The sequence below is a fragment of the Pseudophryne corroboree genome, chromosome 1 (genome assembly GCF_028390025.1).
Source record: "Pseudophryne corroboree isolate aPseCor3 chromosome 1, aPseCor3.hap2, whole genome shotgun sequence".
Taxonomy (NCBI): Eukaryota; Metazoa; Chordata; class Amphibia; order Anura; family Myobatrachidae; genus Pseudophryne; species Pseudophryne corroboree.
The window spans coordinates 333,135,630-333,162,399 of NC_086444.1; the positions used below are offsets into that span (position 1 = coordinate 333,135,630).

Genomic DNA, 26,770 nt, shown 5'->3' on the forward strand with positions numbered 1-26,770 from the left:
TCCCAAATTATTAATTTTTTGCCGCAAAAGAATTTGTATAAAGTAGCAGATCAAAGTAGCATGTCATAAGAAAAATCACAAAGTATAGCTACGGTATGTCACAGATTCCGTTGCATGGCTAATATGGCCATACGGCTTAAATGGGGAAAGGTGTATGTAAACACATCTGTATGTCTGTAAGTTGTGCTCTTGTAGCCAACAACATTGTCTGTACACCCTTGTACTTTGTACACATGTAAAAAAAAAAGTTCCTGTAACAAGCAGTATTTTAGGAGAAAAATCTAAATGTTCAGTCTAATGAAGGGAGTGGTTGTAATGTTTAGGGAGACTGGACTGTTAAGTGATATACAGGTATTGACACTATTCAGCAATAAATAGAAAGAAATCCTGGCTCTGGCATAACTGCTATTTGTGCTATAAGTGTATAATGTGTACATGTGCTGTACCTAGATATGAGTGAGTTTGAGCAATAAGTTCATCTATGCATAGAACCACACATTTTAGCCAATTCAAAGTCTTAAATAAATCTGCATATATTACTGAAAAGAAACGTGCTTTTAAAACTGCTGCAAAAACATATGCAAAGGTGTACACATAAGAGATTACTGCAAGCCATCAATAACACTGAGTACTTGCACTTGCCCTATACTAGGTGCAAAAGATACCCCTCCTAACATGTGTATATGCACTTACTTGCCAGTCTGCATGAGACATTAACACTCCCTTACTTTGCTGGACTAAGAATGTCCCTTCATACTGTCTTTCCACCCTTCTCTGGTGGTAAGTGTAGATGTGTTGGGAATTGGTGCCGAGTATGCACAGTCCAAATTCATAGAAGATAATATACACAAATTGGCGTATGTTTATCACTGTGTCAATCCATTATGCAGCTACATTTTTAATATATGTAAATGGTGGATACTGACAGCATCCAACAGACAGTAAAGAGGGAGAATAAAAAATCTGCAAGTGTTTCCCACACCAAATTGTAGTAATGTATGTAACATTTGACCTATATACCCAACTAGTTCTATGGGACTAAAGGGGAGATGTATCAAACATTGGAAACATTGGAGACAGATAAAGTATCAACCAATCAGCTAACTGCCATGTTAAAGGCTGTGTTTGAAAAATCCCAGTTAGGAACTGATTGGTTGGTACTTTAGCTCTCTCCAATATTTGATAACTCTCCCCCTAAGTCTACATCTTAGAGAGACCCACTTAAGTATATAGGCACACAACTGCTTTGGTCTATTTGCCGAGGACTTCTGTTCACTTATAGAGTCATTGTGACTGTTAGAGCCAGTCATCTTTATTTCTGGTTTCAAGTGGATTGTGGATTGTGTGTCTCCGTGGAGAATCTAAACCCGATCATGAGGTTTTCTGCTCCTCACAACAGGATGAACTGTTCACTTTCTGCTCATCGTACCAGTCCTTGAGCCAGCAGACAGCACCTATACAGTGCATCAATCACATGGGGGAAGGTTCAGATATTGCCCCCTGGTGTCATGGAGGAGATGAGGGCAAACCTGGCTCACCCTCTGAGAGATACAGTAGTGAAAAGATGCCTTTCTAGGCAAGCAACCATTCTCTTGGCTAATAAGAAGGGATTGTTGCTCACCATCAGCCTGTTTACATTTTAATTTGAGATCATGTCCTTTGTGATAATAAAGAAAAAAAAATTGAAAGTTTGGGTAATGCATAGAAAAAAAAACCCTACTCTGTGCAGGTCACTTCTGTCTTTTGTTAACTAAAACATGTGTCTAGCAGTATAGGGAGAATTAAATATAGACTATGGACATAAAAAAATACATCAAAATATACATACATATTGTTAGAATCCACAAATATACAGAACTTTTAAACAGGTTCATATAAATAGTATCCATAATAGCGCAAAAGTCACAGAATAGTTTGAATAGCAAATGATGATATGTTCACTAGAATTTTCCCATTTATGATTTGATATTGCTGTAATTTTATGAAAACTGGAAGCATCCGGTATCTATAAATTGAACACATTTTCTATTTGCTTAGTAAGCATTTTGTGTATTACATTGTGTTATAAACAATGCCGACTGTGGACTCTTTGGGGGTCATTCAGATCTGTTCGCTGGGCAGCGATTTTTGCAGTCCTGCGATCAGGAGGGGAAGTGTTTTTTTTTGCTGTGCAAGTGTGCGATCGCATGTGTAGCGAACTGATGTTCTGCGCTTAGACTGCACACAAACTGATGTGCAGTCTAAGCGCAGCCCAGGACTTACTCTTCCTGTGCGATGGAATCCTGATAGGGGCCGGAGCTGACGTCAGACACCCTCCCTGAAAACGCCTGAGCCCACCTGCGTTTTTCCAGACACTCCCTGAAAATGGTCAGTTGCCACCCACAAACGGCCTCTTCTTGTCAATCTCCTTGCGAACGCCCGTGCGAATAGATAATTTGCACCATCCCGTCGCTGACCGGCGAAGCCCGTTGTAGCTGTGCAACACGCCAGCGCAGTGTGGTGCATACGCATGCGCAGTTCGGTTCTGATCGCCTGCTGTGTGAAAACGCACAGCAGCGATCAGATCTGAATGACCCCCTATGTACTACTCTTCGTTGAAATAAAGCTTATAAACCACCACAGAACTCCCTTTCTGGATTACAGCTGCAGCATATCTAAGAATGCTCTCTCACAAACTGCAGCTCAGCTATACAAATGGGACTTTCACCTTCTGGCACAAAGAATTGAAGGGAGCAGTGTACATGCTGTATGGTAATTAATAATCTTATTATTATTCAGGAGTGCGTAGCATCACCCCAAAACCTCTACAGTCTGCTCCCCGAAGACAGCAGCAGAAAGGAACACTGGGGTTTCTGCTCTATAGTAAATATTTAGGAAAATGTGTCAACCATTCCTTCATATTTGTCTTAGGGTGTGTACACACGGTGAGATTTTTTCTTCCGATTCTGACTATATAGTCAGAATCAGAAGAAAAGTTAGTGCAGATCGCAAGGTGACAGTCACCTTGCGATCCCGATTCGATGCCGATGCGCGGTCCCGCGCGGTCGGCATCGAAAGATAAAATAGACTGTGCAGGCAAGTCAATTTTGGCTCTCTCTATAGAAGAGATAGTCAAAATCGGGACTTAGCCAAAATCGCACATAGCAAGTATCGCAAGCACACTCATTATGTTCTTGCGATACTGGCTAAGTGCCGACCCGGCCCCTGTCGCATGGTGAGAATCGGGCATAGCCCAAATCTCACCGTGTGTACACACCCTTAGTACCTACTGTAGATCATTTTGTTTATATTTCACATTTCCACCCATTCAATTAGTAAAGGTAAATAAAGGATTTCATACACTTGTTCGGGCAGTTTATACAGCGCTCATTTAAAAAAAAAAAAAAAAAAAGAGTTCAGACAATTTCTATTTTTCCTTTTATACAAGAGAGATCCAGTGCATGGTGCCTCCTACATCACACTGTCATAGTGTGATATACCCTTTGTGAAAACGTCATCATTTCTTGCTAGGAACTATGACTTTACATGTCATGGCAGGAGAAGCATTCATTGTTTATAATTAGAAGTCACAGCTTGTGCACAAGTTATATTCAGCAGTAGACAACAAACACCTTTATATACAACATTTTAAAAAACCATTAGCGTGCATAAAAAGAAGTAAAATACAAATATTCATACACCATGCACTACACAAAATAAGTAAACTACTATATTAGTCATGCAAGCACGAAGAAATACAGTAGGGCGGTTTCCTAGAAGATTTAAATCATCGATCTCCAGATCTTTATACTGTATAATTTTCCTGATATCCCTGAAAGACAGCTGTCGGGATGCCGGAGGTAACGTGACCAACCGCGGCTCTCCAACATTGGAGATCCAGACATCGGAGGGGGTAAGTATTTGTACTCCCTCCCCCCCATCATAAACCTAACCTCCAGGGGTGGCGACTAGGACTAACCCTCAGGGGGTGTCGGTTGTGGCTAAACACCCCTCCCTCTATGTGCAAAACCCTAACATCCCCTAGTGCCCCCACCCCGATACTCACCTTCAGGATGTCAGTTGTCGGTAACCCGGCGCCAGTCTCCTGAGTGGGGGACGCCGGCATCGGTCACATGACAACAGGCATCCTGACAGCCGGAAAGCTAAACGCATCCCCTGAGGGACATAGGTAAGTTTGCAGAATGTGAAATCAATAAGATTAGTGTTTTGGGTAGTCTACATATTAAAGTTGTTTACTTGGGATACTGCAGAATATTAGCAGTCGCAGGATAATTATCTCAGTCACAGTGAGTACCATGAACTCCAGCAAACAGACTTGACCCTATTCACTAGTCCAATATATTCTGATATGCTAAATCATAGGGGAGTAAATCCAGAGAGGTAGAAGGTCAGTTTATACAATAATAATAATTTTATATATATAACACTCTTTCTCCAACAGGACTCAAGGTAATGTATAAGCAGTAGCTGATTGACACATAGGGCGGTATTCAAATAATATATCACGCCCAATCTCCTTTCTAAAGTGATCCCCGTTATCGCGCTTTTCACGCCCATAGTAATCAGGGTTAGCTGCGTGAAGGGTTAGGGCACCTCGCTACCCCGGGGATAGCAAGCTGAAATTATTATACCAGCCTGTCAGAAACCCTGAAACTTACAGATGCTTTAAATATGTTAAATCTAAACAACAATTCCGTCCATCCTAAATATAGATACAAACAATACAATTTGCCATGAATGTCTATTTGTACTAAACATCGTTCCCCAACAATAACCCTATACCATCTGGGGGGCGTGGCCTGGCACAGCATGGAGTAAGCAGCAGGCTGCTGTAGCTCCCTATTCTTCATCCTTGAACCCATCCTTAACCCCGGTGTTTTGGGAATTCATACTCATCTGCTGCTGTGTGAACCTCTCCTGCACCCCCTGAGACGTCTGGCGCCGCTGTGCGCCTTGTACATGCAGAGATTTGGACATTGTGGATGGACCTCCCCGGGCCCGCAGCCGCACCTTCTGCCCTGCTTGTGACCTCTCCCTGCACAAGGTACTCTCCCCTCCCCTCTCTGTGGTGCTGGGCACATGCTCCATTATTAACTGTTCCTGGCAATTACAGAGGCCTGCTGCTTCCCACCCAGTGTGCTGCAGTATATATGTTTATGCCTGGGCCTTGCATTGGGCTGGTTGCCTGAGTCTCTCTCAACATATTTGGATTACAATTCTGATGTGCTGCACTGCCTTCTATGAATACTGACTGTGCCCTGTTTATCTTGGATCCTGTTTGATCACACTCAGGGGTGCATTTTGTGTTTCTTAATTCCCTGAAGCAGCTACTGTACTCCAAGCTTCACTATATAAGACTTTGCCACTCTCTTTGTGCTTATTTACTCTTTTTTTCCTGGAGCGATTATTCCTCCTGCCGCAGTATGGGAAAAACCGGCAATGCTGCTGCCACTGCTGCACGCTTGGAAATATTTGCTAGAAATCCACGCGGTCCGACACCCCCGCGTACCCAGGCTACACCGCCTCCCTCATCGGAGGAAACCTCTGTTACGGATGTTATGCAATCCACACAGCAAATTCTGCAAGCCATCAATACGTCTGAGACGAGGGTGATGGACAAGATCGGCCAGGTTCAGGCTGATATCTCAATTATTCGTCATGACATGCAAAGGCTGCGAGAGCGTGTGGGGGATGTAGAGCAACGTGTCTCTGACATTGAAGATGTGACTGCACCACTCAAGGATAGTGTCGCTGACCTTTCATCCCAGATGGCTGCTATTAAAACCAAGTTGTCAGATATGGAGGGCCGCTTACGAAGAAATAACGTACGCTTTGTGGGGCTGCCTGAGCAAGCTGAGGGTACACATCCAGAAAAATTCTTGGAGGACTGGCTACTCAGTGTGTTTAAAAAAGATGATTTTAGTGCGCAGTTCGCGGTAGAGCGCGCACATCGTTTACCATTTCAGGCCCCCCCTCTCGGTGCCCCAGCGCGCACCTTTATTGCCCGCATGCTCCACTTCAAGGATCGGGATGCCATTCTCCGCCTGGCCAGGTTGCACGGTCCGTTGCAGTTTGATAACCACTCTGTGTCTGTTTTCCCTGACTTTGCTATGGACGTACGGAAATCCAGGTCCCAATTTCTTCAGGTCAAATGAAAGCTGAGGGACAGGCAGATTCAGTATTCAATGCTGTTCCCTGCCAGACTGCGGGTGATATATGAGGGCTCTACCCATTTCTTCAACTCTCCGAGAGAGGCCGAGGCGTGGCTGGAGCAGAGACCCCGTGCACCTCGCTGAATGGAGCTCCTATTGTACCGCCAGTTTATTCTGTGTTTTTTTCTCTCTCTTTCAGGTTTTTCTTTTTTTTTTTATTATGTGAGAGTTCATATGGTTGACTATTGTATGTGAAGGTTTATTTGTATGTCTTTTTACCGGGGTCCACTCTCCTTTACAGGGAGCCCTTGCTGTGATATAGTAGTTGGGGGTGTCTACTCCTAACTGTTCCCTTTTTACGACCTTTACTATTTAGTTTTTTTTTTTAGTTTAGGTAACGGGAAGTTTGGTTGGGGATATAGGTATATCTAGGTTCCTGATGGATGTACAGGGTGGGGGGTGGTTGGGTTGTTGCTGTTTTATTAATTTTTTTGCTTAAATATTGGTATTTTTTGTTATGGTCAAGTACTGCTGGTGATTTAAGGCTGCAATGTATCTTTATAGTCATGGTGGATGTGTTCTGGCGTCCTTGTTTCTCGATTGCTCCGAACTTTTTCTCTTCCTCTCTTTTGCGTATTTGTACGCCTGCTGCTCTGATCTACATGTGCTCTGATGAGGTATTCTCTGTCATTGTGTCATTTCACCTTTTTCTCCTTTTCTCTTCTTTTCTCCTGTTTTCCAGTCTAACGTCTTTCAATGTTGGTAGCATCTGAGGGGCTTCACCTACTCAGCTGGAACGTGAGGGGCCTTAACAATAAAATAAAGAGAGCATTGGTCCTGTCGCAAGCTAAAAAATATAAGGCGGATATTATTTGCTTTTCGGGGACTCATTTGGTTGGTGTTAAGACGATGGCCCTGAAAAAACCGTGAGTGGGATGGCTGTTTCATTCTACCTTTTCACAAAATGCCAGGGGGGTGTCTGTACTTATCAGAAAATCTGTACATTTTCATTCCGATCATAGTCAGGTGAATCAGTATGTTTTTCTTAGAGCCTTTGTTAACTCCACCCTTCTACATATTCTTGGAGTATATGTCCCCCCCCCCCTTACAATAATGATGCTTTGCGACAAGCTATGTCGTTTGTTGCATTGTCACCATCTACTCCCACCATCTGTATTGGTGACTATAATAATATAATGGACTTATCTTTAGATAGGTGAAGAGAGAGCCCCCATACTGATCTATCATCTCCTTCTCCTACCCCCATTCTCTAATTTAACTACTGAATTGGGATTAATTGATATTTGGAGGGTCCGGTTTCCCCATGAGAGCCAATACTCCTGCTATTCGGCTACTTTTAATACATTCTCCCGTATTGACCTGGCCCTCATATCACCAGATTTGACCCCTAAGGTAACTCAGATTAAATACTTACCCAGAGGGATTTCCGACCATTCACCTGTCTTATTGGTCTTAGATCCTTTGTCTCCCTAGGGGGTCTTGTTTTGGAAACTTAACCCATTCTGGCTGTCCTTAATGGGTGATGGAGCCGATTTGCTTGCTGACAGGCGAGACTTCCAGGATTTTAACGCCTCCTGCCCTACCCCTACTGTTAAGCATGATGCATTTAAAGCCTCTATCCATGGCTCCCTTATTAGAAGAGTGGCTGCTATTAAAAGGTCTAGTAGGGAAGAGGAAGCCCGCCTTGAAAAAATTTGTTGTCAATTAGAAGCCGACTATATTTTGCACAAATCCCCCTCCTTGCATGCTAGCTGGGAGATGGCCAGACGGGAGTGGACGACGTTTTATTTAGATAAATCCAAGCGTTGGTTATTATTCTCCAAACATTCCCTATACTCACAGGCGGAGATTGGGGGTAGTTATCTCGCCTTCCTATCTAGGGAAGAGAGGGGTAGTATTTCTGTCCAACAGGTGTGTGATCCCCAGGGTGTTCTGAAGTACTCGTGCCCTGATATTACTGAAGTATTTTTTGATTACCACTCTTCGCTGTACGGGTCTAAAGTGTCTTATACAATGGATCCACTGAGAGACTATCTCTCCCATATACAATTGCCCCAACTATCTCCGGAATCTGTTGAATATTTGGATTCCCCATTCACCACTGAGGAATTAGATGCTGCTATAGCATCGTTCCCCAATAATAAGGCTCCCGGGTGTGACGGAATACCCATTGAATTGTACAAACGCTTTAAAGAATTCTATACCCCTTATTTGGTTGAACTATTTAACACTTTGTTTGACTGCGGTTCTTTGCCCCCTCGATGTCTGAGGCTATAATAATAGTAATTCTTAAGCCGGGTAAGGACCCCACCTCCCCGGACTCCTATCGCCCTATCTCCCTATTATCTACAGATGTAAAAATTTTGCCTAAAATTTTAGCTGTTCGTTTAAATAAAGTTGTTACATCTATTGTCCACTGTGACCAAACGGGTTTTATGCCGGGGAAGTCTACAGTACAGAACCTCCGAAGACTCTTTTGACATCTGCAGAGAGGGGACAGGTCCGAGGCGGGGGCAGTGGTGGTGTCCCTGGATGCTGCCAAGGCCTTTGACTCGGTAGAATGGGGGTACCTGTGGGAAGTGCTTCATAAATTTGCGTTCGGTCCTAAATTTGTTCGGTGGGTCCAGTTGCTCTATTCTTCCCCGGCTGCTCGTGTTTCAGTCAATGGTCATGTGTCACGACCCTTTTCACTAGAGAGAGGTACGAGGCAGGGCTGCCCACTCTCTCCGGCCCTATTTGCCCTTGCCATTGAACCGCTAGCTAGTTGCATACGTATGTCCCCGGACATTGTAGGCATTAAGGTTGGGAGCCATGTTGATACTATCGCACTATATACTGACGATAAGCTTTTATTTCTTAATGATTCTGAGAATTCGTTACTCACTGTGTTGCAGTTAGTTAATCATTTTGGAACTTATTCTGGTTTACAGATAAATTAGAACAAGTCCAATATCTACCCCATATCTGGTGTTCTCCCTGATGTGACGGACTCCTCTTGCCCGCTGCAGTGGACCCTCCAGTTTAAATATTTGGAGATTTGGATCTCTCCTTGTCCGCAGGACTATGTTGCGTTAAATGTGGAGCCTGTGACACGTAATTTTAAAAAGAAGGCTCACCTGTGGAAGAAGCTTCCTCTTACTGTGATGGGCCGTATTAATTTATTTAAAATGTCTATCCAACCCAGGTATCTGTATGTGCTGCAACATTCTCCTGTGTACATACCTAAAAAAGTTTTCTCCTCTATTGACAGCGTATTGAACTCTTTTGTTTGGGGAGGCAGGGCGCCTAGGGTGGCTATGAAGGCCCTGGTTAAGTACAAGTTAGATGGAGGTCTTGGCCTCTCTAATTTGAGACTATACTACTTGGCCTCTCAGCTGATTTACCTTTCTTGTTGGCTCCTGGATGCAGGTGGGGACACATTGTTGGGTTTCTATGCCGAGTGGGTGGAGTCTCCTCTCTCTCTACTTCATTTTTTGCTATCTGGTTCTACTCTCTCTGGTCTTCCCCCTATTCTTAGACAGGCTCTTCTGGTCTGGCGATTGGCGCACTCCTTTTTTGACTGGCAAGACATTGATACTGATACACCCCTGTGGTTTAATGCCTCTTATAGGGAGCTACTGCCCCTATCCTCGGATACTTTATGGCGGCGGATGGGAGTTACAACATTTGCTCAGCTTTATGATAATGGTATTCTTAAATCATTTGAGCGGCTACGTGGCGACTATGCTGTTGCTAATACTACTTTTTTTCACTACCTCCAGCTGCGTCATGCACTGCAGGCGCAGCTGGGTAGCAGCTGGGTACGGCCCCCTTAATTATATTGGTGTCTCCAGTCAAGAAATTGCTCCTTTCGCTGTGTCCAGGGGACACATATCTCTGATTTATGCCGCATTGAATGTGCAGGTTAATTCTCATCTGTTTGACCCCTTGAAACTTAAATGGGAAGGTAATATTGGCGATCTCTTTACTGAAAAATGGATACAGATTTTGGGATCCATTCGTTATACCACCCCGTGTGTTCGATATCAGCAGGTATATTTTTATACCTTACATAGAACATATCGTACCCCAGTAATGTTGTATAGTGCACATCTTCGCTCTGATACCTGCTGTCCGAAGTGCAATGGGGAGGGTGCTGACTTTTGGCACCTATTATGGTCATGCCCAAGGTTGGCACCATTTTGGGCTGCAGTTTGGAATGATATTGTCCTTACAGAACCATCATTGCCAGTAATGAACTCTAGATTGTGCCTGTTCGGGTTAGACCTTGAAGAGACGCATTCTCTGGTCATATATCGTTATGTACTATGCTTAACCACTCTGGCAAAAGTCTTGATAGCCAGAAAATGGTTCTCCCCTGAATTACCCAGTATATCTCATTGGCGGGCTCTGTCAACGATGTTTCTGGCCATGAACGAGCAATGTTTAGATCTAGTGACATGCTGGTTAAATACTCTAATAAATGGGATAGATGGAATACGTCAGCCCTTGGAGTGGGTGGGACGTGATGGAAAGGGGAAGGTATCCTGTTTTATGTATACTGTAGCTAATACGGAATGTGATATTATGCCTGTTTGCTCTGGGGTGATGCGGGAAGCATGGAGGCTTTAGAAATGACTCATTGTTGTATTGACTATATATATGCGAAATGTTACCTGCTACATGTCATATCTTGTTTAACAGATATACTGTAAATCCAATGTCATTGATGTTTTTGCTATACTATTTTTTGTACTTGACCTATTTGTTGAGCTAGGTTTAGCTGCTGTATGTTTTTTTTGTTTGTATATGTAAAACACAATCAATAAAAAAAAATTACTGAATTAAAAAAAAAAAAACCCTATACCATCTGACCCGCTTGCTGAAAAAAAGAAAAAAAACAGCCAAAAAAAGGGAAGATGGAAGGCTGGTTAGAGGCGTTCAGAGCAGAAACATATGAAGGGACACCAGCTACTGAGCTAGACTCATTTTATCCTCTCAATATAGACGTCACAGCTGCCTCTGGTTAGGAATGGCTACAACATTAACATATGGTGGGGGAGCGCAGATCAGGGGTTCTTGTGACTCATATCTATACAATACAGTGCATAGGCAGGTGTGGAAAAAATGCAGCAAAGTAAGAATGCTTTAAAAAATAGAAGTGTTAATAGTTTATTTTTATGAAAATCAATATTTGGTGTGACCACCCTTTCTTCTATGTATACGTGAACACAGTTTTTGAAGGAACTCAGCAGGGAGGTTGTTCCAAACATCTCGGAGAACTAACCCCAGATCTTCTGTGGATGTAGGCTTGCTCAAATCCTACTGTCTCTTCATGTAATTTCAGACAGACTTGATATTGAGATCAGGTTCTGTGGCGGCCATATCATCACTTCCAGGACGCCTTGTTTTTCGTTGGGCTGAAGATAGTTCTTAATGACATTGGCTGTATGTTTAGCCTTAATGATAAGATTAACTGGAATTCTTTGATATGACTGATGTGTTAGGGAGTTGTTTCAGCTCTGGGATATAGTTACTTGAACCAGTATAAATTTATATTTATTATGTATATTTGTTTCTGTACATATAAATGTTACACTGTGTCTTGTTATGCATTGTTCATCATTTATGTTGTGACGTGCATTTAGGTATCTCTCTTGTTCCCCTGGGGTCTCCGTAGCTCCTGCCCAGCTGTCAACTCCAGTACAATCACTGGTGGAACGCATCTTACGGCCGGTAAAACGCAAGTACATTGCTGCATTCATCTTTCTCTCTATCCTGACTAGTCTCCCCACAGCGTGCTGCCACCATCATGCTTCACTGTAGGGATGGTATTGGCCTAGTGATGAGCGGTGCCTGGATTCTTCCAACCATGATGCCTGGCGTTCATGCCAAAAAGTTCAATCTTTGTCAGATCAGAGAATTTTGTTTCTCATGGACTGCGAGTACTTCAGGTGCATTTTGGCAAACTCCAGGTGGGCTGTCATGTGCTTTTTACTAAGGAGTGGCTTCCGTCTCGCCACTCTACCATGCAGGCCTGATTGGTGGATTGCTGCAGAGATGGTTGTCCTTCTGGAAGGTTCTCCTCTCTCCACAAAGGAATGCTGTAGCTCTGACAGAGTGAGCATCGGGTTCTTGGTCACCTCCCTGATTAGGGCCCTTCTCCCCCCTTTCGCTCAGTTTAGACGGCTGGCCAGATCTAGGAAGAGTGCGGGTGGTTCCGAACGTATTGCTTTTATGTATGATGGAGGTCACTGTACTCATTGGGACCTTCAAAGTAGCAGTTATTTTTTCTGTACCCTTCCCCAAATTTGTGCCTCGAGGCAATGCTGTCTCTGAGGCCTACAGAAAATTCCTTTGACTTCATGCTTAGTTTGTGCTCAGACATGCGCTGTCAAGTGTGGGACCTTATATAGACAGGTGTATTGCTTTTCCAAATCATGCCCAAATCAACTGAATTTACCACAGGTGGACTCCAATTAAGCTATACGAACATCTCAAGGATGATCAGTGGAAACAGGATGCACCTGAGCTAAATTTTGAGCATTATGGCAAAGGCTGTGAATACTTATGTACATGTGATTTCTTAGTTTTTAATTTTTGCAAAAATCTCAACAAAAAAAACAAAAACTTTTTTCACGTCGTCATTACGTGGTATTGTGTGTAGAATTTGAAGGGAAAAAATGGATTTATTTAATTTTGGAATAAGGCTGTAACATAACAAAATGTGGAAAAAGTGAAGTACTGTGAAGACTTTACGGATGCACTAATATATATATATATATATATATATATATATATATATATATATATATCTTTTTCATGTGCAGATCTTTACTTGCAAGCCAATTCTCCACCATATGTGCCAATCTGGGGAAATAGACTGTAAAATAGTGCATTGGTTCAGTGTCTAGGTGTTTAATCAGGGTTCACACACAGTTTTTCAGGTAAGTAAATTAAATGGAGTTTTTTGGTCCACATAAATAAAACAGAAAATAATAGCCTAGCCTGTGTAGGGCAGTATGTCATGTCTTCGTCCCTTACTATACTGGGCAGCTAATCTGCAAACAAGAGGGAGATGTCATAAACCTTGAAAAGTGATACATTTCACAGTGATAAAGTATCAGCCAATCAGCTCCTAACTGCCATGTCACAGGCTGGGTTTGAGCTAATTGGTTGGTGCTTTATCATCATGCAATTTATCACTTTTCAAGGCTTAGCAAATCTGTCCAAAGGTCTGAAAGCCTCTTGCCGACCCCTGCAGTTTGAGACACTGGCCTCTATTGACCCCCACTGGCTTCTTCGACTTCCCCACACAAAATATATTGCTCGCTGAATATATATATATATATATATATATATATATATATATATACATACATATACATATACATACACATAGGTGTGGCTGTAGCGGTACCGTTAGGTTGACGGGACACCCGGTGCAGTGATGTCTTGTCTCCATTTTTCTGTTTGACTAATTGGCTGAGAGTGGATTTATTACACTTGGAGTTGTTATATGAATTATATACTACACTGCCACGATACTGTCTGAATATGACATGCAGAACCAATATATGATCAGTATGTGATGCTTAAAAAAAAATTTCAACACGGAAGCTTGTCTTGATAAAGATACTAAATACTGGTTCGAAACGTCGACAACAATAAGCCTGATTTCGACTGAAATAAAGTTACTGTGAAATTGAAGCTGTTGAAGACATTCTAATTGGATGAGTGCACCTCCACTTTGTTGGACTCTGTATATACATTGTGGGTCTGCTCGCCAAGGCAGATTTCCACTAGGAGTACCCCACCGTTGTTTGTTTCATATGCGAGTGCAGGCCTTTTTTGCAATATAAATATATATATATATATATATATATATATATATATATATATATATATATATATACATACACAGTGCCTTGCTAAAGTATTCACCCCCCTTGGCTTTTTACCTATTTTGTCACATTACAACCTGTAATTAAAAAAAAAAAAATTATCAGAATTTTATGTGATGGATATGCACAAAATAGTAGTTGGTGAAGTGAAATTAGAGAAATGTATATAAAAAATAATTTTTACATATAATAATTTGAAAATTGGCTTGGGCATATGTATTCATCCCCTTTGCTATGAAGGCCCTCAAAAGTTCTGGGGCAATCAATTACCTTCAGAAGTCACATAATTAGTTAAATGAAGTCCACCTGTGTGCAATCTAAGTGTCAGTATAAACACACCTTTACTGAAAGGCCCCAGAGGCTGCAACACCACTAAGCAAGAGGCATCATACCATGAAGACAAGGCGCTCTCCAAACAAGTAAGGGACAAAGTTGTTGAAAAGTCAGGGTTCAGTTATAAAAAAATATCCAAATCTTTGATGATCCACCAGAGCACCATCAAATGGAAAGAACATAGGGCCTAATTCTGAGTTGATCGCAGCTTCAAATTTGTTAGCAGTTGGGCAAAAGCACTGCAGGAGGGGCAAATATAACATGTGCAGAGAGAGTTAAATTTGGGTGGGGTATATTCAAACTGAAATCCAAATTGCAGTGTAAAAATAAAGCAGCCAGTATTTACCCTGCACAGAAACAAAATAACCCACCCAAATCTAACTCTCTCTGCAAATGTTACATCTGCCCCCCCTGCAGTGCACATGGTTTTGCCCAATTGCTAACAAACTTGCAGAATTACCCCCATGGTGCCACAACAAACCTGCCAAGAGAGGGCCGGCCACCAAAACTCACAGACCGGGAAAGGGGGGCATTAATCAGAGAGGCAGCACAGAGACCAAAGGTAACCATAAAGAAGCTGGTGTATCTGTGCATGTAACCACAATAAGCCGTACACTCCATAGAGCTGGGCTTTATGGAAGAGTGGCCAGAAAAAAGCCATTACTTAGTGTTAAAAATAAAAAGGCATGTTCTGAGTTTGCCAAAAGGCCTGTGGACGACTCCCCAAATGTATGGAGGAAGGTGCTCTGGTCAGATGAGACTAAAATTGAAACATGGTGGTGGCAGCATCATGCTGTGGGGATGTTTTTCAGCAGCAGGGACTGGGAAAATGTTTTGACTCGAGGGAAAGATGGATGTTGCTAAATACAGGGATATTCTTGAGCAAAACCTGTTTCAGTCTGCCTGTGATTTGAGACTGGGACGGAGGTTCACCTTCCAGCAGGACAATCACCGAAAGCATACTGCTAAAGCAACACTCGAGTGGTTTAAGGGAAAACATTTAAATGTGTTGGAATGGCCTAGTCAAAGCCCAGATCTCAATCCAATTGAGAATCTGTGGTCAGACTTGAAGATTGCTGTTCACGAGCGGAAACCATTCAACATGAAGGAGCTGGAGCAGTTTTGCTTTGAGGAATGGGCAAAAATCCAAGTGGCAAGATGTGGCAAGCTCATAGAGACTTATCCAAAGCGACTTGCAGCTGTAAATGCAGCAAAAGGTGGCTCTACAAAGTACTTACTTTAGGGGGGTGAATAGTTATGCACGCCGAAGTTTTCTGTTATTTTGTCCTATTTGTTGTTTGCTTCACAATACCCACTGAGAAAAGGTATGCAAAGCAGGTAGGTGACAGACAGGAGAGGTGCTCTCCCTGCTCTGTCACCTTTGGTACCGGCTGCTGCAGCTTGCGTCTGTCATAGTTTGACAGGCAGCGGCGGCGCCGGCAGTGGGCTCTGGGCACGGCTCGGGTAGAACAGCAACGGCAGCATATTATACATCTAGGAGCTGCCTGCTGAAAGCAAGCCGCCAGAGCTACTGCTGCTGCTGCTAGGTCCTACACGGTCACCTCCAGTTGCTAGAGGTGCCGGGCTGCCTCTGCTGCACGCACATAAAGGGCTGTCAGGAATGCTGATGCTGAAGCACCTATGGAGCTGATCCACACTGCTACACACTATCCTGATGCTCACTCCCAGGTAACTACTAGGGGAGGGGGCAGGCTGCACATCATAGAGAAGGGGGGAACGGGGGAGTCTAGACACACTAATGCTACAGACTGGGGGGGCACACTAATGCACACACAGACTAGGAGGGCAGGGGGGGCTCAATAATGTACACACAGACTAGGAGGGAGGGCACACTAATATATATACAGAGTACTAATGCATATACGGACTAGGAGAGGGCACAATGTTGCACATACAGACTAGGAATGGCAGATCTGCAAAAGTCTTTGGAGACGGAGAGTGGGAGCTGCTGCATTCACGGCTAAGACAAGTGAGAGTAGGTGTTTGATGTAATGGACTAGCACCAGCATCTCCCTCTCCCCCATCTAGCCGGCACCCTTTCCGGTGCCCTATGTGCTCTATCCAGTTTGTCACCTTCCCATCATTAATACTGGTCACAGGCCAGCTCTGCCTGCCGTGCTGCCTCATTACTACCCCATCCCTCATTCACAGCCTCACCAGTCATGGGAGTGTGGGTGAGGCTAATTTTGTGTAAGGGTCTCTACTGTGCACATTATGTGTAAGGGGCACTTCTGTGGGCATTGTGTGTAAGGTTTACTACTGTAGGCATCATGTTTAAGGGGCACTACTGTGGGCATTGTGTGTAGGTGGCACGATTGTGGGCATTGTGTGTAACTGGCATTACTGTGGGCATTGTGTGTAAGGGGCACTAAAGTGGGCATTATGTGTAACCTGCATTTTCCTGGACATTATGTGTAAGCGGTATAACTGGGCATTATATGTATGTAGTATTACTGTTGCCATTATGTATAAGAGATACTTATAGTGTGGGCATTATGTGTATAAGGGGCACTACTGTATGGCATACTGTTTATAAGGGTTACTACTGTCTGAAGTAACATAAATAAGGGGCTTTACTGTGTGTCGTAATGTGAATAAGGGACACCACTATGTGGTTTCATGTGATTCAGGGGCACTACATGCAGTGTAATGTGAATAAGATTGCTGTGTGGCGTAATTTGAATTGGGGGTTCTATTGTGTGCCACATCCCTTTCTTGTGGCACGTGCCTCTTTAATAAGTGTAAGGGTACTCATTTATAGCTTGCAGCCCCCACCAGCGCAGCCTAACCCTCATTGGTAATGCCTAAAATCCCCCAACCCCACAGCCTAAACCTATCCATCCTAACCCCGCAGCTTAACCCTAGCCCACCCCAATGATGACTAAACATAGGCTAGGGGGAGTTACTTCTTCGGTAGCCCAGCAAACAGTCATTAGGGATCCCAGTGTCGGGATTGTGACTGTATTCTCTGCATTGTGCACTTTATTGGACAAGTGATGCTTTAAAAAAAAAACTTGGCCAGAGTGGTACAAGCACACCACCATTGGATTCATGAACAGCAGAAATGTGTATTGTGGCAAAATGAATCGCATATCACCATCTGACAATCTGACAGATGAATCTGGGTTTGGCTAATACCAGGAGAATGCTTCCTGTCGAGACGCGTACAGGCAACTGAAAAGTTTGATATAGGCAGAATAATTGGTTGGGGCTGTTATTTCTTAATTTGGGCAGTTCCCCCTAGTTTCAGTGAATTGAGATCTTGTCATTGTCTAGAATGACATTCAAAACTGAATGTTTCCTACTTTGTGGGAAAAAAAATTGAGGAAGGTCCTTTCTTGTTTCAGCATGACAATTCTACTGGGCACAAATTGTGGTCTATCAAAAATGGTTTGCCGAGTTTGGTCTGGACAAACTTGACTGGCCTACACAGGTCCTGACCATAAGCCCGCTAAACACCTTTGGAACAAATTTAAAAACACAGTCTGCAATACAGGCTTTATAACCATACATCAGTGCCTGACCTCACTAAAGGAGAGATGTATCAAGCTTTGGAGAGAGAGAAAAAGTGGAGAACTTGCTTGTGGCAACTAGTCAGCATTTGTCATTTCAAAGATTGTGCTAAATAAATGACAGAGTCTGATTGTATGCTATGGGCAACTTATTCACTTTATTTCTTTCCAAGGCTTGATATACTGCCCCCTAATGCTCTCGTGAATTAAATGAATGAATGAATGAATTCAAGTCCACATAGTCATATTCTAAAATCTAATGGAAAATCTTGCCAGCAGAATGGTCACGGCTGTAATTGCAACAAAGGGGGATACCAACTCGCTATAATTTATCTTTATATAACAGAATGCCCTAGTTTTATGGTTTAAAAAAATAAAAATAACAAAAGATGATATAACTACAATCAACCCCCTTTTTCTTTTTTTCATTTAGCATGTTCAGTACTATCTTGCACAAAACTGCTTGTAAAAACAGCTTTGTCAACTAATATTTGTTATTCATCTATTCAGAGCGCTGTTGAGATACAGTAATCCTACTCTAAAATATGAAGACAGGCAGAAATACACCTGTATCTTTGAGCAACCAAAAAGTTAAAAGGACAATATCTACAAATGGGGACCAGTGAGCTGTGGGTTTAAAAGTGGCTGATTAAAGACATTATCTATACACATAATAAGCAGTTGACACTTGATATTGCTGACAGCCATTGATTAATACACTTAAAAACAGTGGAAAACTACACATTTCAAGCATGACAAATGTCCTTCCTGCCTTTGTGCATCAAACATCTGTAGCCTGACATCCCACGTAATGACTGTCAGTAAATTTAACCCACTGCATGTAGAAGTGTTCAGCAACTGTAGAACAGAAGCATCAACATGCACAATAGCACTGCACTGTTCAGTATGAAAGTAATTTAATACTACTGTACTTTTATATATTTAACGTGTCCTAAAGTATAGTCAGTACAAAAGAAATGCAAATGTGCTTGAGAACTGGCATGGTATCTCCCCTGAAGCTACCTGGTCACTGAACGATTAATGAAAATAGACCTTAAATTATACTGTAGATACTATACAAACTATAAGTCACTATATCTACAGATGTAGCCACGCTCATCTATGCCACAATGCATTCGCACGTGCGCACGCATCTCGGCATAGTACGAACGCGCCGCTGTGCGGCTGATTGCAGCGGGCGTTCACTCCATAGGGTAACATGGTGTGTGCTCATGCGTACACACGCAAATACGCAGCGGGCACACTTGCCACGCCATCGCTGCGATGAATGTGGCTACATCTGTATATAGTATCTATATAGACTATGCAATAAAGAAGATGGCACTCTGGAACAAGTTCAATAAGCCAATTGTGTTTATTGGATAAACAAGCCAATCAAACGATTCTGGCACCAGGACTTAGGGGCAGATTTATCAAAGGTTGGAAAGAGATAAAGTGTAGAGAAAGCGCCTCGACTCAGAGAGGCAAAGCTGGCAGCAGGCAGCAATGAGCATTTACGATCATGACATGACTTTGGCTGTGTGCCACTGCAGAGGAGAAACTAAGGGGTCTATTTACTAAGCCTTTACTGGAGATAAAGTGGACGGAGATAAAGTACCAACCAACCAATCATCTCCTAACTGCCATGTTACAGGCTGGGCTTGAAAAATGACAGTTAGAACATGACAATTAGGAACTGGTTGACTGGTACTTCAAGGGGGTCTATTTACCAAGCATTGGATGGAGATAAAGTGGACGGAGATAAAGTACCAGCCAATCAGCTCCTAACTGTCATTTTTCAAACCCAGCCTGTGACATGGCAGTTAGGAGCCTATTGGCTGGTACTTTATCTCCGTCGTATTTATCTCCATCAAAGGCTTAGGAAACAGATCTCCGTCCACTTTATCGCCATCCAAGGCTTAGTAAATAGACCCTTTAGCCACTGTCTTTCAAGAAGAGCAGGATGGGAAAAGCAAACAAAGGTAATTTTGCTGCCACTGCCGGGAGGAAAATGCTGTGGGGGGTACAGTCATGGTGTTATAGAATGGACATCGAGGTGCTGGGAGGAGGGGTGGTACTGAAGGGGTACATTGAAGGTGCTGGGAGGAGGGGTGGTACTGAAGGGGTACATTGAAGGTGCTGGGAGGAGGGGTGGTACTGAAGGGGTACATTGAAGGTGCTGGGAGGAGGGGTGGTACTGAAGGGGTACATTGAAGGTGCTGGGAGGAGGGGTGGTACTGAAGGGGTACATTGAAGGTGCTGGGAGGAGGGGTGGTACTGAAGGGGTACATTGAAGGTGCTGGGAGGAGGGGTGGTACTGAAGGGGTACATTGAAGGTGCTGGGAGGAGGGGTGGTACTGAAGGGGTACATTGAAGGTGCTGGGAGGAGGGGTGGTACTGAAGGGGTACATTGAAGGTGCTGGGAGGAGGGGTGGTACTGAAGGGGTACATTGAAGGTGCTGGGAGGAGGGGTGGTACTGAAGGGGTACATTGAAGGTGCTGGGAGGAGGGGTGGTACTGAAGGGGTACATTGAAGGTGCTGGGAGGAGGGGTGGTACTGAAGGGGTACATTGAAGGTGCTGGGAGGAGGGGTGGTACTGAAGGGGTACATTGAAGGTGCTGCCGGGGACGTACCGAAGGTGGACATTGAAGGGGCTGGGAGGGTGGATATTGAAGGTACTGTGGGGTGGACATTGAAGGGAGAGGGGGAGTGCTGTGAGGTGTACTGTGAAGGGGTCACTGGGAGTGTTGTGAGATGGAGATTGAAAGTGATGGAGAGGGAATGCTGATGGGTGGACATTTAAGTGGGAAAGGGAGTGCTATAAAAAGGGGCACGGAGAGTGAGGTAGTTATTAAAGGTGGGGAACACTTGAGATGGACATTAATAGGACCGGAGGATGCTTCGAGGTGCGCCGTGAAGGAGGGGAAGAATTAAGAGGTTGACATTGAAGGGAGTGGGGAAATCTCTGAGATGAACCATAATGGGGGAGTGCATTTGGGGGACGGGGGGGGGGGGGGGGGGGTGAGGGGGTCAGTGTATACTATGAGGGGCAGCATGCGAGCTGTGATGGAGTCAGTAAGTGAGGCAGTAAGTGAAAGGAGAATGAGTGCTGTCATGAGGGGGGGGCAGTAAGAAAGATGCGAGGGGGTCAGTGAGACTATGAGGTCAGTGTGTGATGCAATGACCTCAGTGTTACATGTAAGGAACTGGCAGTGAGAGAGAACTATGGAGGGGGTAATGAGAGACAGGGGGTGTGGTCGGAGAAATCGACAGTCAGAATTTTGACAGTGGCATGCAGTTGGCCAGAATCCCACTAGTAGGTACCGGGATTAGAGTTAGGTTTAGGGTTAGGCACTATGGGGGGTGTGGGGGGAGGGGGGTTAGGCTGTGGGGGGATTTTCTATTTTTATGTATTTTGTGAGACAGTGGGGCTGAGAGTATAGAGAGAAAACACACCCACGTGGCACTGACCACACCCACGTGGCACTGGTCACAGCTCCTCCCCCTCTCAATATAGGCCTACAGCTATAGGTCTATGTGACCCTAACAGTGCCAACTCACCTCACTATTGCATCAACGGCTGCTGCACATCCCTGGAGTGAGCAGAGTCAGGGGAGCCGTCACCGCCCACAGATAACAGGCAGAAAGGGAAGGTCTGTAAACACTCTTATGCACTTTAGTCACACACAGCAGAAATCATTCACAGCAGTGAGCATAATTCCCACAGACATTGCTGTATTATAGTCCAAAGACACAGTATACCAGTCACCAGATTAAACTTCAGGAAGTATAAAGTACAGTATGGACACTAGCTTTGTCTATGTGACCTGTGTGGGGAGTAGGAAGGGTATTATTTATCTCACTGGCTAATCTGTGATGCATGTGATCAGTCCAAGTTTCCAGCAGGATACGGTCGACACAACTTAGGTCGACTACTGACGGTTGACATGCGTTAGGTCGACATTAGTTTTTCCCAATTTTTGGACTTTTTCAAACCTTAAAATCCATGTGGACTACAACTGGGAACGGTAACCTAGCTGAGCACAGCAGTAGCAGAGCGAGGCACCATGCACGAAGAATGGCGAGCGAAGCGAGCCATGCAAGGGGACACAGTGCACTAATTGGGGTTCCCCGTCACTTTATGAAGAAAACGACACCCAAAAAAGTCCAAAAACTTACGTCGACTTTTTGACCTGTTGACCTAGTACATGTCGACCTAATGATCATGTCGACCTTCAGTGGTCGACATAATGACTGTTGACCTAAGTTAAGTCGACTCAACGATCCATACCCGTTCCAACAACGTTGGGGTACAGTCTGTACAGTGCTGGGGTGGGGGTTAGGGCATCTAGTGTATCTCTATTATAGAAAAGTGTGGTGAAGCACCAGTCATCAGAGCACATAACCATACCTACCAATTGTCCCAATTTTTGTGGGACAGTCCCATTTTTTTGGGACTGTCCCACCCGTGGGCCACAGCGGTAGGGCAGTTGGGAGGCTCCTGAGGCTTAGCAGAGCAGCAGTGAATAGACGCTGGGCATGCCCCCTCACTGACGAAAACGGGAGGCGTGGTAGGCGGTTGCGGCTTTGCCACGAATCTACGTCCCCTTTCCCTTAGGCCATGCCCCCTTTTCAGGCGGGAATAGCGAAGCCGCACATAAAGGTCCCTCTTTACATTTGATAAATGTTGGGAGGTATGCATAACTGTGCTAGGTAGCTGCAACAAAAATCACATTGTCATGGAGCGTAACTGACAGGTAATCTCAAAGCACCTTAAAAACGAAATATCAAAACCCACGCTTTTCACTGGTGTTAGACATCCAGGTTTGGCCTATGAGGAAAACCTATTCCCATACTGTAGCTTCTTACACCTTTCATGATAAAAGATATTGGCATAAAAATTGGTCACACCCTTCAAGCACAGAATTGTGCCCTCAGTTTGCAGAGCCCATGCATAAGTCAGTAATGTTCAAGAATTTCTTTTAACTAGAGACCCATTTATAAAAAAAAAAACATTTGCGGCATTTCTCTAACAACACTAGTTTTCGGAGGTTAGGCACAAATATTTAGTATTCCCCGAATGTATGTAGAAGGGACCGCAACAGGCATCTCCAATACCTGCTGCAATTCCTCCATTCCGGTAGCCTCACCCACCATAAGTTTCTGTGGGTAATAAAATGCTTCCAGATTTTCCAATATCCAAAAAGCAAAGCATTCCAGAGACTGACCCCGGCAGCTACCAGCTTGTTGTAGTTTATGTGCTACTCACCGCATTTGTAGTTCCTGAGGGTTCTATGGGAGACCTCAACGGAAAATGGGATTTTGGTACCTACCGGGGGTGGTATTCATGTGACCGGCGGTCTGCTGACCGACAGTCACATGACCTCCTCCACCATCCCGCCGGCTCAGTATCCCGATGGTCGGCATGCCACATTAATACCATGGGGTATAGACGGGTCCACCAGGAGCCATTGGCACTTTAAGAGTTTAAGAGTGTGGGCTGGCTCCTCCCTCTATGCCCCTCCTACCAGACTCAGTCTAGAAACTGTGCCCGAGGAGACGACATACTTCGAGAGAAGGATTATACACAGATAGTGGTGAACTTCATACCAGCTCACACATACAAGGCACGTCAAGACAACTAGCTTGAAATATTCAGCGACGGCTGAAAAATTACTTACCAAGTAACAATTCAGTACTCAACTAAACGAAGTGGTACTGAACCAAATAACAACAGCAGGAAAACGAAGCGCTGGACGGACTTCGAGAAAAGTCCTATTTTCTCTTACGTCCTAGAGGTTGCTGGGGTCCACATTAGTACCATGGGGATGTACCAAAGCTCCCAGAACGGGAGGGAGAACGCGGAGGCTCCTGCAGAACTGATTGACCGAACTTTAGATCATCAGAGGCCAAAGTATCGAACTTGTAGAACTTTGCAAACGTGTTCGACCCCGACCAAGTTGCAGCTTGGCAAAGTTGTACTGCCGAGACACCCCGGCTAGCTACCATACGAGTAGAGTGGGCCTTAACAGATTTTGGACACGGAAGTCCTGCCATAGAATATGCGTGCTGGATAGTGAACCTAATCCAGCGAGAAATAGACTGCTTAGTAGCAGGACACCCAATTTTCTTGGGACCGTATAGGACAAACAGAGAGTCCGACTTCCTGTGACGAGAGGTTCTCTTTATACAAATCTTCAGAGCCCTCACGACATCCAAGGACTTTGAAGTCATTGAGGAATCATTAGCCACTGGCACCACAATAGGTTGGTTGATATGAAATGCCGACAAAACCTTTGACCTTTTGACTGCTGACGAGTCCGGAGCTTCGCTCTATCCTCGTGGAAGGTCAAGTAAGGGCTTTTGCATGACAATGCTCCCTGCTCAGAGACACGCCTAGCAGAAGCTAAGGCCAACAAAGTGACCGCCTTCCATTTAAGAAATTTGAGATCCACTTCCTGTAGAGGCTCAAACCAATCCGACTGGAGAAACTGCAACACCACGTTAAGGTCCCATGGCGCCGTAGGCGGTACAAAGGGAGGTTGGATATGCAGAACTCCCCTCAAAAAGGTCTGAACCTCAGGGAGGGCAGCCAATTGCTTCTGAAAGAAAATAGACAGGGCTGAAATCTGGACCTTTACAGATCCCAATCTCAGCCCCATATCCACTCCTGCCTGCAGGAAGAGGAAGAAACGTCCCAGTTGAAATTCCACCGCAGGAAACTTCTTGGGACTCACACCAAGAGACCTATTTCTTCCAAATACGATGGTAATGTTTAGACCAGTGATGGCTAACCTTGACACTCCAGCTGTTGTTGAACTACACATCCCAGCATACCCTGCGTCAGTTTTAGCAAGGCCAAATAGCAAAACTGATGCAGGGCATGCTGGGATGTGTAGTTCAACAACAGCTGGAGTGTCAAGGTTAGCCATCACTGGTTTAGACGTTACCCCTTTCCTAGCCTGTATGAGGGTAGGAATCACATGTTTCGGAATACCCCTCTGAGCAAGAATCAGGCGCTCAACTTCCATGCCGTTAACGTAGCCGCAGTAAGTCTTGATAGGCGAACGGCCCCTGCTGCAACAGGTCCTCTCGAAGAGGAAGAGTCCTCGGCTCTTCTTGCAGTAGATTCAGAAGGTCAGCGTACCAAGCCTTTTTTGGCCAGTCTGGGGCAATGAGAATCGCTTGAACCCTTGTTTTCCTTATGAGCTTTAGAATTCTTGGGATCAGTGCGAGAGGTGGAAACATGTACACCGACTGGAACACCCACGGAGACACCAGGGCACTGCCTGTGGGTCCCTCGACCTGGAACAATAACGCCGTAGCTTCTTGTTGAGACGAGAGGCCATCATGTCTATTTGGCGTAGGCCCCAAAGATCTGTTACCTCCTTGAACACCTCCGGATGGAGGCCCCACTCTCCCGGATGGAGATCGTGTCTGCTGAGGAAGTCTGCTTCCCAGTTGTCTACTCCCGGAATGAAGATGACTGACAGTGCCAGCGTGTGCTTTTCCGTCCAGAGGAGTATTCCTGTGACCTCTGACCATGCCGCTCTGCTCTTCGTTCCGCCCTGTCGGTTTATGTAAGCCACTGTTGTCACATTGTCCGACTGCACTTGAATGGCCCGTTTTTTTTAGAAGAGTGGCTGCACGAAGAAGACCGCTGTAGACGGCTCTTAGTTCCAGAATGTTGATGGGCAGGCTGGCTTCCAGGCTTGACCACCGTCCTTGGAAGGTCACCCCTTGAATAACAGCTCCCCAGCCCCGGAGGCTCGCATCCGTTGTTAGCAGGACCCAGTCCTGAATACCGAAACTGCGGCCTTCCAGGAGGTGAGGCAATTGGATCCACCAGCGAGTGAAATCCTTGCCCTTGGCGACAGACAAATTCTCTGATGCATGTGGAGGTGAGATCCCGACCACTTGACCAGGAGGTCCAGTTGGAAGGTCCGAGCATGAAACCTCCCATACTGGAGAGCCTCGTAAGAGGCCACCATCTTTCCCAATAGGCGAATGCATTGATGTACCGACACCCGAGGTGTCTTCAAGACATTTCGGACCATGGATTGGATCACCAACGCCTTGTCCCGCGGAAGAAACACTCGCTGCACTTCCGTATCCAGGATCATTCCCAGAAATGACAATCTCTGGGTTGGTTCCAAATGTGACTTCGGAAAATTCAGAATCCACCCGTGACTCTGAAGCAGCCGCGTTGTGATAACAATGGACTGCAGCAGCTTCTCCCTGGACGATGCCTTTATCAGGAGATCGTCCAGATAAGGAATGATGTTCACGCCCTGCTTGCGGAGTAGCATCATAATTTCCACCATTACCTTGGTAAACACCCTCTGTGCTGTTGAGAGGCCGAATGGCAGGGCCTGGGACTGAAAATGACAGTCCAGCAATGCGAAGCGGAGATAAGCCTGATTAGGCAGCCAAATCAGAACGTGAAGGCACGTATTCTTGATATCCAGTGATACCAGGAATTCTCCCTCTTCCAGACCTGATATCACTGCCCTGAGAGACTCCTTGAACTCCTTTAGAAAGGGGTTCAATGATTTTAGGTTCAGAATGGGCCTGAGCAAACCCTCTGGTTTCGGTACCACGAAAAGGTTCGAATAATAACCCTTTGTCAGCATGTGCGGTGGTACCGGCACAATTACTTTTGCCTCCACCAGCTTTTGAACAGCGTCTTCAAGCACTGTGCTGTCCTCCAACAGAGTCGGTAAGCCCGACTTGAAAAAACGATGAGGAGGGAGACTTTGAAATTCCAGCCTGTATCCCTGAGATACAATATCTACCACCCAGGGATCCAGGCCGGACGACACCCAGACATGACTGAACTGTCTGAGT

The 26,770-nt window shown here is 44.8% G+C and overlaps 1 protein-coding gene across 26 annotated transcripts in view; it reads right to left on the bottom strand.

Moving 5' to 3' along the window:
• The window catches only part of RIMBP2 (RIMS binding protein 2), a 1,046,283-nt gene that overhangs the window by 271,950 nt on the left and 747,563 nt on the right, over positions 1 to 26,770 (bottom strand). The window lies entirely within an intron of this gene.